The sequence below is a fragment of the Podarcis raffonei genome, chromosome 1 (genome assembly GCF_027172205.1).
Source record: "Podarcis raffonei isolate rPodRaf1 chromosome 1, rPodRaf1.pri, whole genome shotgun sequence".
Taxonomy (NCBI): Eukaryota; Metazoa; Chordata; class Lepidosauria; order Squamata; family Lacertidae; genus Podarcis; species Podarcis raffonei.
In genome coordinates this window covers 78630889-78647330 of record NC_070602.1, presented here as the reverse complement: position 1 = coordinate 78647330, position 16442 = coordinate 78630889, and the positions used below count along the sequence as shown (strand labels likewise).

Sequence of the window (16442 nt, the reverse complement as noted above, 5' to 3'; positions counted from 1 at the left end):
TCTTGGGACACAAATCCCCCCCCCAAATAAACTCAAAAGTTGCAGTGGGGGTGCCCATCTAATGTAGAGAATTGGAGCTAAAAAAAATTCAAATAACGAATGTCTGGAATAAGGAACGGTATTGAGTTTTCTTTCTGAAAACAAATGAACCCAGGGCATTAAATAGCCTAAAGAAAGCAATTGTTGCTGTTGTTTAGTCATGTCTGAATCTTCGTCACCCCATGGACCAGAGCACGCCAGGAACTCCTGTCTTCCACTGCCTCCCGTAGTTTGGTCAAACTCATGCTGGTAGCTTTGAGAACACTGTCCAACCATCTCATCCTCTGTTGTCCCCTTCTCCTTGTGCCCTCCATCTTTCCCAACATCAGGGTCTTTTGTAGGGAGTCTTCTCTTCTCATGAGGTGGCCAAAGTATTGGAGCCTCAGCTTCAGGATCTGTCCTTCCCGTGAGCACTCAGGGCTGATTTCCTTAAGAATGGATAGGTTTGATCTTCTTGCAGTCCATGGGACTCTCAAGAGACTCCTCCAGCACCATAATTCAAAAGCATCAACTCTTCAGTGATCAGCCTTCTTTATGGTCCATCTCTCACTTCCATACATCACTACTGGGAAAACCATCGCTTTAACTATATGGACGTTTGTCGGCAAGGTGATGTCTCTGCTTTTTAAGATGCTGTCTTGGTTTGTCATCACTTTTCTCCCAAGAAGCAGGTGTCTTTTAATTTTGTGACTGCTGTCATCATCTGCAGTGATCATGGAGCCCAAGAAAGTAAAATCTCTCACTGCCTCCATTTCTTCCCCTTCTATTTGCCAGGAGGTGATGGGACCAGTGGTCATGATCTTAGTTTTTTTGATGTTGAGCAATTACATTTTGCATTTAGGGGTGCTGTTTTATCCCAGTAAAGGGAAAATGGACTAAAAATGTATTCAGGGGTTTATTCAAACCAAAAAGGATCTAGGAATGCAGATTTAAGTGCCCTTTTTAAAATCACACGCATTGATTTTGCTTTGGGACATTTTACTACCCCGAGGCACCCCAACAATGGAATTTGATTTGGGTTAGTAAAATGCCTTTGTCCCTGTTTAGGAGTTTCAATCCAGTGCAAACTTGCCTGGGTGTATTTTATTTATTTATTAAATTTCTATACCACCCTTCATCCAAGGAACATAGGGCAGTTTACAATATAAAAACACAAGCATGCATACCATAATAACAAACACAATACTCCCCAGTTATTTATTTATTTATTTATTTAATACTGTAAATAATGTAAACTCCATTGAACACTGTGGGGCTTATTTTGAGTAAACATAAGATCGTACTTCATACAAGTGAAAAACATTTAAGAACTGTCTTCCTAAGAAATACATTGTGATGCTTAACACCCTATTGGATGCTATATAGCATCCAAGAAAATACCCTCAAAAGCTACTAGACCACTCTCCTGCTTAAAGTCATTTTTCCCCAGTTCAGTTTTTCTGAAAGAAAAAACTACCAACTATTTTCCAGTTTCTCAACCATACCTTACTTGCCATCAGCAGCAAGTGATAATCTGTTATATAGATTATAAATACAACAATGGTAATAATAGCAATTGTCCTTAGCTGTGGAAGAGAGGATACGCTTCTAGTGAGTCTCTGCATTTCTTAGGGAAGCCCCATTTGAAAACCATGTTCTTTGAGGCTGCATTCAGTTGCTCCATCCTCGTACAGAGCCGCACATGGAATCTACATTTCACCTCACTTGCCATAAATAAGACTGCAACTTCCATAGCCAACTATTTTTTATAGCTTTCACTGTCAGTTGATCATATTGGATTAAAACACACCAATATTTCTGGTTATCAAAGGATAAAGGAAAGGATGAGCTGAAGAAGGGACTGATTGTATTTGGGTCTGAAATCTCATGCCGTCCTGTATAATTGAGAATCCATTTTTGTAAAGACAACTTCTATTCGGGACATTAGTTCAGAAAATGGCTTTTTGTTCAGATTCCTGCCACTGGAAGAGGTTGTATGTGAGTATATTATAAGTGGACGTATATGCATGCAAGGGTATGCGAGAGAAAGATTTCCACCATTGGAACTCAGTTGGATTTTCGTACACTAATGCATGAAGGTCATCTCCTTTTAGATTTGTTGCTTTATAAAGCAGTAGAAGCTGGGAACACATGCAGGTCTAAGTTGTTGTTGTTGTTGTTTTTTAAAAAAAACTTTAATCAGAGAGACTAGCCTTCACTATATTAGGCCAATAATTCTTCTGTGTTGCTGATTTAAGATGTGGGATTTCACTAGGTTTGGCTTTTCTTAGCCATGTAGGAAAACTTACCTTAAAGTGGCTTTTGAGCAATTGCAGCTTTCTCCGCCACAATTTTGCTGCTTGTTACATAGCAGGTTTGTGTTCTCTGCACCAGTGGTAGGATGAAAGTATGCTGCCAGATCTGGAAGCTCTCCTCCCCAAAACCCAATGTCTGTGACAGGAACTTGTGGCCCTCCAGATGTTAGATTCCATTTCCCATAATCCCTAGCCAGCATGGCAAATAGTCTCAGATGCTGGTCGTTGTAGCCCACCAAAATCTGGAAGGCTATAGATTCCCCACAATGAGTTAGCGTGGTTTCCCTCATGGTGAGAGAAGTTTCCATTGTACATGCTTCAGAGAACGCTTTCATTTTCACAATGTGTTAAAGTTGAATTTTGACATTCAAAACAGGTTGCTCATAGCACCTTGGGCTAAACAGGAGTGGGGAACTTCAGAGTGGGGAACTTAATGCGGCCCTTCATGCCTCTTCTCCTGGCCCTTGGAACCTTCCAGAGGCTGCACCCTCCACTGGCTATTGCTTCACATCACCTGTGTTTTTGCCTAGCTGGCATGTGCCTTTGAACTCTTATGTTTCTTGCTCTTCTGAGTGGAGGAGAGAAGGGTGTGTGATTGTGTGTAGAAACTAGCCCACTGTATAAAGGTAAGGATTACGTTTGTTGCTCTTCTCACCTTTGCCTTTGGCCGGCGGGCATGTGGCCCTCAGAAGGTTGCCCAGAAGAAAAAGCGACCCTCAAGCTGAAATAGTTTCCCCGTCCCATGACTGATATGAAACCCCTGAGGGGTCAACTAGTCTAGCTCTTCACATTGAGTAGAATACCCCTGTTCTATAAAATACTCAATTGTCTCCAAATCATGGGTGGCTAACTTCAGGTGGCACCAAGCACATGGACATGATTTGATCCACATCCATTTTCCTTGCAACATACTTGTGCAATGTTTGTTTTTTGATGGGTTAGGTGAGCATGTTTGAGGGAAATGGCCTCATGGGTCATATTGCACCCCTGCCTTTCAGGCCACGATTGGGCTGGATGTCTCACCCCCTTGATTTAGAATGTGCATAAGAGGCTCTGAGCAGAGGGGAGGATGTCAGAGAAGCACATCTGCCCTCACTTGAGCTGGTCAGAAGCTGAGGTACTTCCACCCACATATTCCTCCTTCTCTCTGCTCAAAGTATTGCATAAACTCTGCAGTAGTTCCAGCTCTGGGGCAGCAGCCAGGGGAAGGACTTGCTTTTACTGGCTAAGGAGGATGCCTGTCATTAAGTCAGACTGTCCACTGCTACAAGGAAAGAGGAAGGAACAAGAAGATGGCCATGCTGGAGGGCAAAGGAAAACCCTTAGCATCTTCCTTTAGTAAAACAACAATTTCCAGTCCTCTTCCACTGTAGATCATGAGTTAACAGTTGCAAAGTCAATGAAGCTACAGGCCAATATAAGTGAGTAAAGAGTCTCCCTCTAACAGGTTTATAGCCACTGTAAAATGTTTTCCTGGATGACTCTAAAAAGATAAACCTATATTACAGCTGGGTTTCAACATCCAGTAAGAGGCAGAGCACTCAATCCTGCTGCGTGTTGCTTCACCAGCATGTTCCCTGCAGAGAACACGTTGGCAAAGCAAATCCTTGCAGAGAGCTGATTGAAACCTCTGCTCAGCTGAGGGTTTAGTGGTATCACACATGCCCAGTCACCAAGCCCTAGTTGGCAGCAGGGCATGGAAAAAAACTTTCAGTATTGGGAGTAGGAGGTATATTTGTCCATAAGGTGCCATGGTGTTAGGCCTTTTTTCTATTTAAAATGTGGAAGATTCCTTCCATAGATCAGTCCTCAGTACAGGGATTTTCTTTTTTAGGGGGGAGGATATCGAATAATATGTCTTGAATTAAGTTAACAATTTAATTAACCAAAGTGAACACATATTGCTAGAAGGAAATGCTGTTCAGTTTTCTTTTCATTTCTTGTTATAACAACATAGCAGAGTCAGAACACCTTAACAATATGATCCAGCACTGGCCTTCCATCTCAGCCCGCCAATTAAGATTTACCTCCATTGATTTGTTCCTGTTGAGAAGTTGATTAATCTGCTGATTAATGTATGTTTTGATCAAGGCTGTCCTTCTCGTTTCCTCAGCTGCTCCTTTGTTCCAGGAAGTCTTTGTTCTTCCTATGATTGTTTATTCTTGCCATCCCATTTTGCAATATTATTTCTTTTGTGCAAACGGAATGTGATTTCCTTGGCTTCGTTTAGCCCTGCCTGTCACCACTCTCCCGTCTGTAGCAGCTCATAAAGAAAACTAATGAGAATCTGTCTCCAATCACCTTTGTTTTCATTAGATTTTCATCAGCCTTCTGTGACTCCACCGGTGCCTTGGTGAAACTACTGGTGACACACATTGGAAGTATTAAATAATCTTGCTCCAGGTTATGTACTTCTGTGGCAACTCCATGATCTCCGCAGGGGAGCTAGGAGTGAAAGTCCTCTGGTAGGAATAATAATAATAATAATAATAATAATAATAATAATAATAATTTATTATTTATACCCTGCCCATCTGGCTGGGTTTCCCCAGCCACTCTGGGCGGCTTCCAACAAAATATTAAAATACAGTAATCTGTCAAACATTAAAAGCTTCCCTAAACAGGGCTGCCTTCATGTGTCTTCTAAAAGTCTGGTAGTTGTTGTTCTCTTTGACATCTGGTGGGAGGGCGTTCCACAGGGCGGGTGCCACTACCGAGAAGGCCCTTTTAATGGTTCCCTGTCACTTCGCTTTTCGCAGTGAGGGAGCTGCCAGAAGGCCCTCGGAGCTGGACCTCAGTGTCCGGGCAGAACGATGGGGGTGGAGACGCTCCTTCAGGTATACTGGACCAAGACTGCTTCGGGCTTTAAAGGTCAACACTAACACTTTGACTTGTGCTCTGAAATGTACTGGGAACCAATGTAGGTCTCTCAGGACCGATGTTATATGGTCTCGGCGGCCGCCCCCAGTCACCAGTCTAGCTTCCGCATTCTGGATTAGTTGTAGTTTCCAGATCACCTTCAAAGGTAGCCCCACATAGAGCGCATTGCAGTAGTCCAAGCAAGAGATAACCAGAGCATGCACCACTCTGGCAAGACAGTCTGCAGGCAGATAGGGTCTCAGCCTGTGTGACAGATGAAGCTGGTAAACAGCTGACCTGGACACAGAATTGACCTGCGCCTCCATGGACAGCTGTGAATCCAAAATGACTCCCAGACTGCATACCTGGTCCTTCAGGGGCACAGTTACCCCATTCAGGACCAGGGAGTCCTCCACACCTGCCTGCCTCCTGTCCCCCCAAAGCAGTACTTCGGTCTTGTCAGGATTCAACCTCAATCTGTTAGCCGCCATCCACCCTCCAACTGCCTCCAGACACTCACACAGGACCTTCACCGCCTTCACTGGTTCTGATTTGAAAGAGAGGTAGAGCTGGATATCACCTGCATGTTGATGGACACCCAGCCCAAACCCCCTGATGACCTCTCCCAGTGGCTGCATGTAGATGTTAAAAAGCATGGGGGAGAGGACAGAACCCTGAGGTACCCCACACATGAGAGCCCAGGGGTCTGAACACTCATCCTCCAACACCACTTTCTGAACACGGCCCAGAAAGAAGGAGCGGAACCACTGTATAACAGTGCCCCCAGCTCCCAGCCCCTCTAGACGGTCCAGAAGGATGTTATGGTCGATGGTATCAAATGCCGCTGAGAGATCCAGCAGATCTTGAAACAGCAAACTGGGAAACATTTCTTCTTTGATACACAAGCATATGACTCTGTCTTACAATGAGTTAGATCACTGGCCAGTCTAACTCAGTACTGTCAGCTCTGGCTGGCACCTCTCCTACTCAGAGTAGAACCTAAGTTAGTTGCCCCATTAATTTCAGTGGGTCTACTCTGAGTAAGATTTAGTTGGATGTAATGCTAAACCTTGGCGCAAAGGGCTGTGAACAATCTTGAGATCTTGAAGATCCCTTTAACTTGAAATGCTTGGCGTTGAAACTAGAGTGTTCAGCATGCAACGCCTGTGCTCTACCTCTGTTGAGTGGGATGGGCTGCTCATGGCCCCAGACATAAGTATGTGCAGCCATTGGCCTAATTTTAAAAGCTCTCCAAGTAAGTGATCACGTCATACCTCTGGCAAGAGGGATCTGTCCTCCCCCAGAGAAGTAGAGAGGGGTTGCAGAAAGAGAGAGAAAGGGACGGCTGTGCCTATTTTTGACTCTGATCTCACCCACACTCAGCATTCCCACCCTCCCAGAGATTACCCCCAAGTGAATGCAGAAAAATGTTAGCTTAGCCCACATAGCCCACTAAAAATGTGGATTTGAGGTATGCAACAGAGATGTAGACAAGCATAGGCCTTTAAAATGTTCAAGGAGCTATGCTAGCCTTTTCCTCACTGACTGAAAATCTGTCCTTCTCCAAACTTTAGTCCTTTTGAAAAGTCTGACCCCCTGTTTCAAAGAATAGGGCTGCAAAGATAAACTTGGAAATGCGAGCAGCTGTTCAGTGGAAACGAAAGCATAGAAGACTGAAATTCTCCCAGGTCCCTCTCTGTCCTTTCCACATCGTAATGTGAATTTATGCTAATCTTTTTCAGTTTTGTTTTCATCCCGGGTACTCTGAATAGAGACTTGAAGGCTTTTGTCCTCATAGCAGGCTAGTAGCACTAGAATGGGAATAATTTTCCTAAGCATGTTGGGCATGTTGCATAGATCTGAATTACTGCACTGACACCTTAAGGGTCATTGCACCACACACACACACACACACACACACACACACACACAGTAAATCCCAGCAACACAGGGACTTCAAGTGTTGCATGGCTTGGCTGCCCTGTGTCTTCTGTCAATGTTGTGACCAGAGAAAAGGTTTTTTGACAGTCCTTGGGTACACCCACCTTGTCCTGCTCTCTTCCTCAACCTCTATATGTCTCAAATGATGAGGGTGTTGGATTTGGGAAATCTGCGTTTATTCTCAGCCTCATTTGAAGAAATTTCTTTAGGAATGTTTCCTATCTGTTTTCCAGAAGTATGGTTGTGAGCTTATGCGTTTTTTGGCCTTTTTTAGGATGAAAGAGAACAAAAGCACTTATCTTTTGAGCCTGGCCAGGCTATAAATCTAATTAAGTGCAACATTTTTTAAATTGCCTGTTGTCTTGCATTGAAGTGTAGCTGAAAACCCTCCCAGATGCCAACCCTACTCAGGTTACAAATGACAAGAATGTGTTTGGGTCATTCTCTTGCTGGTGTTTACTCACTGCCTTTATTTATTTTGCTGAATGAATCATGTCTGAGGCTCATCTTGTAACCATTCTGTGGCAGTGCAGAGTTGTCAGGCCATTTGGGATTGGAATCTCAAAGTACACAATCTTGAGGTTGGGGGAATAGTTTGCATAATTACATTTATAAACTCGATTCTTGCCTTTTGCTTACCATTGTGGTTGAAGCTCAATGTTGCATTTTGCTGAGTAAAATTAGCAAAAGACAGATCCCTGTCTCAAGGAGCTTCCAGTACTAGAAAAGAGAAAAGTATGGATAACAAGCCAATAGAGAGAGGGGAGGAATGGGTCAGAGTAACCAAAGATGAATGTAAGCAGATGGCTGTTACATCCAGCCAGGCATGCAGTGCAATCGTATGCATATTTACTTGGAACATATGGGACTTACTCCCAGGAAAGCCTGTACAACATTTCAGGCTTTGTATAATAGAGCTTCAGGCTTAGTTTCAGTTTGGGGTGATGAATAATGGATTGGCCTAAAGACTTCTTGGAAAGGCCAGTACCTAATTATTTCATCAAGTAAGTGGATCAGAATAAGTCAAATTCTTCATTATCCTTGTTTAGTATTTTTTGACAGCTCAAGCTTAGGCTGGAACGCTGTTCAGTACCAAGGACAGTTCTAGTGATTGCTCATGATTTGTCTGGAAGGCTGGCACTAGTGTGCATATTATACCTATTGTGTTATGTATAACTAATGTATTAAATTAAGCTTACCCCCAGAACATGTCAAAGAATGCCTCCACACACACCCCCGTGTTACTCTTATACACCAAAATTAAATATCCATCATATGTTTGGGGGATGTATATAGTGCCCAGTGATTAAAAGGTTTTTTTCTGAATCTACAAACAACTCCAAAATAAAAAAGCATCCTAAAGAAGATACAGAATAAGTCAGAATACCAAATACAATAAATGGTCCAGGTATTGTCCTCCCTTGAAAGCCCTCATCTCTGAAGATTATGGATTCCCATACAGTTAGATTTGTGCAGGGTGCTGAGATTACACAAAGTGAGCTTTTCAGCTAGTTGGGCTCACCAAGAGCGCTCTCTAAAATTGTGAATGGTAAAGCTCATGGCAGGTGAGTAGTTTTCCCTGCTGCTGAGAGCGACAAAGGCTTTCAACGGAAGATATCACCCAGTGCCTTGGACTCTCAGAATCTTTGCTACTTGACTTTTTCTGTAGTTTCTTTACGATTATGTCTCTTACCTTCAGGTTTTGCCTTTATTAAGAATGTCCCACTTACTGGGTATGTTTTTTTTAGGTTTCAAATCAGTGCAGATGTATGTTTATTAGTTGATGGCTTACTTGCCTTGCATGTGTGAATGCATTACCACAGATCAAAGAGCAGAGACGCAACTTCCATGTCACTTCACCTCGCTTCAGACACAATTGGTTGCAGTTCTAACGCCACTTACCTGAAAGTAAGCGCCAATGAATTCAATAGGACTTACTTTTGAATAGGTATGGTTAGGATTGCATTATAAGTTAGTTGCATATAGGCCCCATTGAAATCAATAGGGCAAGTCAGTCATGACTGAAGTATCAATGATTTCATTGGTAACTAAGTTCAACTAGTGTGGTATAGATCTAGCCCAATGCTTTTCAGTTGAATAAAGTTACAGTATATGCATGCACGTGTGAACCAGTCCATAAATGACACTTTTCTATGAAAAACCAAGTTGGGGTTTGATGAAAATAGTATTGTTTAATATTTCATTCAGGCAACAGGAATGGCAATGGTTATTCTGGTTTTGTTTTCTGTTTACTCTTCAAAATATATGGGTGCCTTACTGTTCACAAGCAAAATGAACTGTGAACTGCTTGACTGATCTTTGGGTTGCTTTGTTTTTTGCTTTTATATGATTAGGAATTCTGTTCCATCGATTTTGCTTCTCCATCTCAGTCTGCTAGTTTCGACATCTCACTGCATGCTTGTGACCAGGCAAGTTCTGTGGTCCCTGCTGTGTGAAGATGGCTTTGCAGAGGATTCTGGGATATGGGTACTTTTTTTAGACAGGAAGATGCTGGTTCAAATGCTCTTTATTTTACCTACTGTCTCTAGCCTTTTTTTAAAAAAAACAAAAACAAAACAAAAAGCAGTGCAGTGGCATGAGCAGCACACACAGAACCTGCTCCAGTTGCTGACCCTTCCAACATTCAACAGTTGATTTTAAAATGTGTCTTTTCAGTTAGCTTGTTAACTGTATTGTAAGCCACCTTGGACATGAAAATCATGACTGAGAGCCAGGGGTGCAAATATTCTAAATATTCATTAGGCCACCTGTGGGGTGCATTGAGTGGAAGAGTCTTTTCAAAGCCTTACAATAAACAAACAAACAGGAGGAGCAACATTATTCTCCACCCCACCCCCGAATGCTTATGGAGGTAGGTAAGAGAGGGTCTTTTTAAATGACCAGGAAAATACTGGAGGGGTTGAAATTCCCCTTGGCTCTCCCTCTACCCCCCTCCCTCCCCCCAAAAACTAACCAACCACCTTGGTCATCACTTTTCTGTTTGCCCCTGGTGAATAACCTTGACAGAGGAGAGTAGTGCCCAAGATCTTCTGAGTAGGAATGGAGATTGAATAGTGTTGACTGAGGGAAGTGAGGTGCTCAGTCAACAGAAATGGGCTGCAGTCATTTTCCCTGCATAGGTTGATTCATTGAAGGTGCCTGAGCCTTCCTTTCTCCAGTGTATTATTTCTTATTTCACCTTTGATCCCGAAGGGTGAAATTGGGCTCAGAGAGCACCCTTTGGCATGCACTCTCGGGGCTTCAGTGCTTTCCTTTTGTAAGCAAAGTGTGGCTGGGGGGGTCTCTCTTCTCCCCTGAAAGTGGACACTGAGAAGAGGTATTTCCTGCACAGTTCATCCTTCCCCTTTGCAAATTTCATGGGGCGCCAATTTTTTATTGTTATTTATTGCATGGAAATGAATTTCTGGCTAAACATAGCAATACAATGCCCATGTACCTTGGGAGACTGTTCCTGTAGGCTCTGAGCAGTAGCAATAATAAACAGTTGGAGGAGTCCTTCCCTCAGCTCTGGCATCATCTATTTATTTTGCAGTGACCTCTCAATAAGGCCAGCTCCATATTAAATTATTTGTCCATATATTATCCAACACAGGATCATTTGTACACAGAAAATGAGGCGAGTGATGGGGAAATAGCAAGTACAAACTGAACAGCAAGACTGTTAGTAAGATTGTTGTTGAATTTGAACAAGACAGGGAAGGGAGAAATGGCTAAACTGAACTAAAAATCCTAATTGGGGGTGGGGAGGGGCCAGAGAGCTGATCTGCCAGAACTGTAGAAGGATAACTCTGAAATAATAAAAATGCTGGTATTTATTTGTATTTTTATTTCAAAGGTTCCAATTATTGCTAATTAAAGCTAGGAGCATAAAAAAAAGTCTAAACATGTTTGAAACTTAGAAAACATAGGCTTATATCACCAGTGCAAATTAGATTATCCTGTTCCCCAACAGGTTGTAACCAGTTGACAGGCAAATGCGCTGCCATGTTACCATGGCAGAAGTCCTGCAGAAGCCAAAGGCTCCATTGAATGAGCTATAAGACCACATTGTAAGGGCCAAAATAGATGGGACAGAGATACATTGATCATATATTTTATCCCTTAATTAAGGGAGAGCTGTGGGCAGGAACCCAAGTCAGATTGGGACTGAAAGAATGGAGGAGGGTTTTAAAAAATCCATCCCATTTTCCTACAGTACATTGCTGCTTGCTCCATTAAGAAAAACATAGTTACTGTCCTAAAAATGTGCAACCTAAGCAGCCAGGGAGTCTTTAAAACAGACTACACCCTCCCTCTTTAACTGTGTGAAAGGAGAAGTACCTGCTTTCTCGCTGTGTTGTGAAGGTTGCTGTTGTGTGCTTAATCTGGCTTTTGCTTGTCAGCCCATTGTAATCCATTTGACTAGTACAGTACTTCTATATAATTCTGTAGCAGACTCAATGTAATGTACCGTATTTCCCCCTCTATAAGACGCCCCCATGTATAAGACATCCCCTATTTTGGGGGACTCAGATTTAAGAAATTGGGGGGGGAGATGTATTCGTGTATAAGAGGCTCCCTAATTTTTGACATTATTTTTAAGGGAAAAATCTTAGTCTTGTACACAGAAAAATATGTTAATTTGAATTATGAGAACTCTGAGGATGAAAAGTTTTGTGGCAAAAAATGTAGGTGATTATGGTTTCTAAATGTGGCCCAATGCTTTTTGAGTTGTAAGGATGTGTACATTTTGAGTTTGATTACTTAAAAAAAAATTGGGTGAGGACTAACATAAACTGCCCCAAAGTATCTTCACTTCCTTCCTTTCTTACTATAACCCCACTGTTCTGTGTTAAACCATTATGCCTTTTTCCTTTCGGTATGGGTTTTGTACATGAAGTATCCTTTATTCAAGCTGCTGTCAATTTTCTTAGCTCTACAACTTGATATCATGATCCAAACCTCAAGCAAAATGACCAAATCACAGACCAATCAGTGACAAATATTATAAATAGGTGATAAAACAAAAATACAACAGTGGACTCAAACCTGTGATATTATATTATATCATACAATATGATATGAGTTGCAGCAAATAAGCCATAAAAAACCCATGCATTAATGAAAATACAACACATCACAAAACTAAGCCTCAACAAATTTAAACAACCAACATGAAGCTTGTCTATAACAGAAATAATAAACAATCCATGAAAACGGTATGTGACGGAAATAATAAATAGTCCAATATAATGTAAATGAGTTCCATCTGTGAATGGAATGCATCAAATAAAGCTGATGTACAAATTGCATGCAGTAGTAAAGTTAATATGATGAAAACTTTGGAATATATTTTTGCTTAAGTACGTCCTCAGAATCTACTGTGATGGATGGCATCCAAGCCTGATTCTTCCCAAGATATCACTGGGCACACAGCAATTCAGTAAAACCATAAGTAACAAAAAGCAGAGAGCTACAGACAGACGGTAGACAATGTTGTAAACTTTTCCAATAGCCTTCCAAATCTCAAACAACCACCAGGACTCTGACTCAAAGACAGAGGAGCCAGCCAGATCAAGAGGCCTAATGGAGCAAGCCATGGAAGTGCTGGACCCCCATACCCAAGGCCTGACATGAAGCCAGGGACCCCTGAACTGAGACCCCTCACACAATACCCCTTGAGCCAGATTGCCCTTGTGGGACTCCCTCCTCCCATACCAGGGGCTTCATATACTGCAGTGCAGCAGGCAGGCAAGAAGAGAGAGGAAGTTGCCAGAGCGCTGTGCTCTAAGTCAGAAAGTTGCCTCTTTAATAATACTGTCTGTTCTTCAGGAAGCGTGAAGAGCCTGGAAGAGATAATATGGCCCATGCAGAATAGAAGTGAAACAGAAGCACTGCAGCCTAGTGGTCCCAGCAACCTTTCTCTGCAGGTCTTGCCCTGATGAGACAGGTGTGAGGACTAAAGGTCCCTGCCTTCCCAGTGCCCACTAAGGCTACTTCTCTGCTGGGTCTTTCCCAAGCAGTCTCAAACTGTGCCTGCACAAAACTGATTTCTGTTCAACCTGCTTAATTTCCCTGCATGCCCCAGGAGACCAAGGGGGAGGAGAGCTGGGTGTTGGGATGCAGCCAAGGAATCGGGGCAATTGGCTGGCTCCAGCCCACTAGCCGGTGTGCCAGGCGATCTGCAGTCCTTGGATCAGCATGAAACTGCGACCCGAGCTTCAGAAGCCTTCAGAAGCTGGAGCATGCAACTCAGCAGAGTAAATAACGCTTCGCAACAGAAGTGGCAGGGAGACGGCTGTGTGAGCATATTTACAAGCAGTTTATTCAGCATATTGTTGTTGTTTAGTCGTTAAGTCGTGTCCGTCTCTTCGTGACCCCATGGACCAGAGCACGCCAGGCACTCCTGTCTTCCACTGCCTCCCGCAGTTTGGTCAGATTATTCAGCATACATCAGGACAAAAGGAAAACATGTCTTCTCTCCTTCATGTCCAAGCAAACAGCACATAAGCAAAAGCTATACACAAACGGAAGTTCCCAGCAAGCTGTGCTGGAGTGTAAACAGGCATGTGACACACAACAGTCATGCCTGTTCCTTAAGGTGGAACGGAATATCCTAACACTGGGTGCAGTTGGAGGGGGATACTTTCAGGAGAGGGAGACTACCCAGCTTCATCATCCTGCCTCTTTTGTCTCCTGGTCCCACACCTCTCCAGCCCCCTCTTCTGCCTCAGAGTCTGAAACAGACTCTTCCTGCTCACTAAACCCTGTTACTTCCCTTGCGTATTACCCTTCCTCCTCCCAGTCTGTTCTTCCTCACTCTTGTCCCTCCGACCACTCACTGTCGTCCCACCACCAATCCCCTGGCTCTGAGCAGTCTTCCTTTGGGGGCTCCCCAGCTGGCGCCTCCCACCAATCCTGTGCATCCAGCCACTCCATGACATAGGCTTTAAAATTAAGGTATTCATCGGTATCTGGGGATTCTCAATACAACTAAACATGAATCCACCTTTTCTGCATTGCGGGGTCTTTTTCAAAAGACCATGAGATGCTGAGTTAGGGGAGACTTTGTAGGACAACCTGCTCCTCATACATCTGAATATTCAGCTTACCCACTAGGAGCTGTAATGAAAAATCTTGATGGAGGTTCTCGATGAAAAACATGGGGTCACTCCCTGCTCAGATGGATAGAAGGTAAGCAGGAAATTCTCAAGCAAACCCTTACAGAGCCATTCATCAGCTGGACACGGAATGGAACAATGCAGTAATTCCTCCCCAGCAAGCAAAGAAAGAGCCTTCAGGAATGAAAGATAAATCAGACCTCCTCCACTGGCAGGTTGTAGTGTAGTAATTTTGCAAGGTTCCAGCAATCAGTGACCTCTAATCCGGGGTGATGTACTTGAGAAGCAGGTTTTAATAACGCATTTCCACAAAACACCATGCACTGGTGACTCATGCAGTGCCAAAAGACAGAGAAGAATCTCTTCTTGCATAAGTGTACTCTGAGCACACTGGCTGAGACTGTAAACTTGTTTTCTCTTGCAGACCATTGGGACACTGCTGGTTATTGGAAGAGTTTACAATGCAAACTCCAAGGCCTAATTCATATGCCATTGGGAACTCAGCCAGATGGATGCTGCCTTGGTGTTATTGGCTGCTTGTGGCAGCTAGTCCCCCCCTCCCCAAAAAAAGAAAATCTGGGTGGGTGATCAAAACTATGTCCCTGCTTCATCCACCAAAGTAACCTAGTATCCATATCAAAAACAATAAACTAAAACAACATAAACGGTGGTTTTTCTCTTATTAGGTTGTTGGCTGCTAATTTTGCTTACAACAGCCCAGCAGAAAGAGACTGTATTGTTATCCCCATATTTTAGATAAAATTCTACCCATGCTAATATATTTCATGATTTGGTTACCATCAGCCTGAGCCGCATGGAGCTGGTTAACATGAGGCTAACTGTGTAAAGGGCAGTGGCGTAGCGTGGGGGGTGCCAGGGGTGCCGGCCGCACCGGGCGCAACATCTGGGGGGGCGCAAGTCCAGAGGGCCCAGCCGCGTCGTGCCCTCGGCCCGCCCCTATTGTCAGAGCGGCCGGCCAGCCTCCGCCTGCTCCTACCTTGCCCACCCGAGGACTGCGGCAGCGCCCGCCCCCGTGGCCACCTACCCTCGTCTCGCCCATTGGCTTGCCTCCCTCGGCCCCGCCTCTCTCCGATGGCCGCGGGGGTGTCCTGCTCGGCGCCGGTGCCTTTTTTCAGGAAGTAGGGAGGCTGGACGGGGAGGTGGGGTCGGAAGCGGGCAGAGAAGGAGGGGAGCTCGTAGCCAAAAGGGCTGCGCCGGCCGGCAAAGGCCGAAAGGGGAAAGTTTGGAGAGGAGAAACGCACCGTCATGATTTCCTGGTGGAAGCGGCAGGATTAGGGATGGCGAAGCGTAATTACGCACGAATTTCGCTGGGTGAGAGCTTCGGGGATCGATCGGTGGAAATGGGAATCAATTGGAATATGAGAAAGAGAGAGAGACAGGGACCATCATTCATAGGCATAGATTTGTAGGGTTAGGGGGCGCAAATCCACAGGTTAGGGGGCGCAAATTACTTGCCTTGCCCCGGGTGCTGACAACCCACGCTACGCCGCTGGTAAAGGGAAGCCTTTGGGGAAGAGAAGCTCTCGGGAACAACTGTGCCACAATGGTGATATATTGCAGCAGGCCTAAACAGAGGATTTCTCCCTCCCCATCGTCCAGCCAAGACACTGAGCTCCTCTTCCGAGGGTCTTCTGCTGGTTCCCTCACTGCAGGAAGCGAAGTTACAGGGAAGCAGGCAGAAGGCCTTCTCAGTAGTAGCGCCCGCCCTGTGGAATGCCCTCCCTTCAGATGTCAAGGAGATAGAGAATTACACAATTTTTAGAAGACATCTGAAGGCAGCCCTGTATCAGGAGGTTTTTAATGCTTGATGTTTTTAGTTTGTTTTTAGATATGCTGTAAGCCGCCCAGAGTGGCTGGGGAAACCCACCCAAATGGGTGGGGAATAAATAATAAAATAATAATAATAATAATAATAATAATAATAATAATATTATTATTATTATTATTATTATTATTATTATTTCAAGATGCAGATTAACCAAAAAGAAAATTAACCAACGGGGTTCTCAGCTTTTTGCTTTCCATATGCATATAGCAACTGCATGACATATTATTTTTTTAAATCCCACATTTCATCCTTTTCATGTTGGGGAAAGTAGCATTTGTTGAGCTGCCTAACACGTAACAGTTAAAGGCACAGTGCCTCTCTTTGGAAATTAGGTGGCAG

At 43.8% G+C, this 16442-nt stretch overlaps 1 protein-coding gene across 1 annotated transcript in view; it reads left to right on the top strand.

Moving 5' to 3' along the window:
• Positions 1-16442, top strand: part of SYT12 (synaptotagmin 12) — a 49825-nt gene that overhangs the window by 3125 nt on the left and 30258 nt on the right. The window lies entirely within an intron of this gene.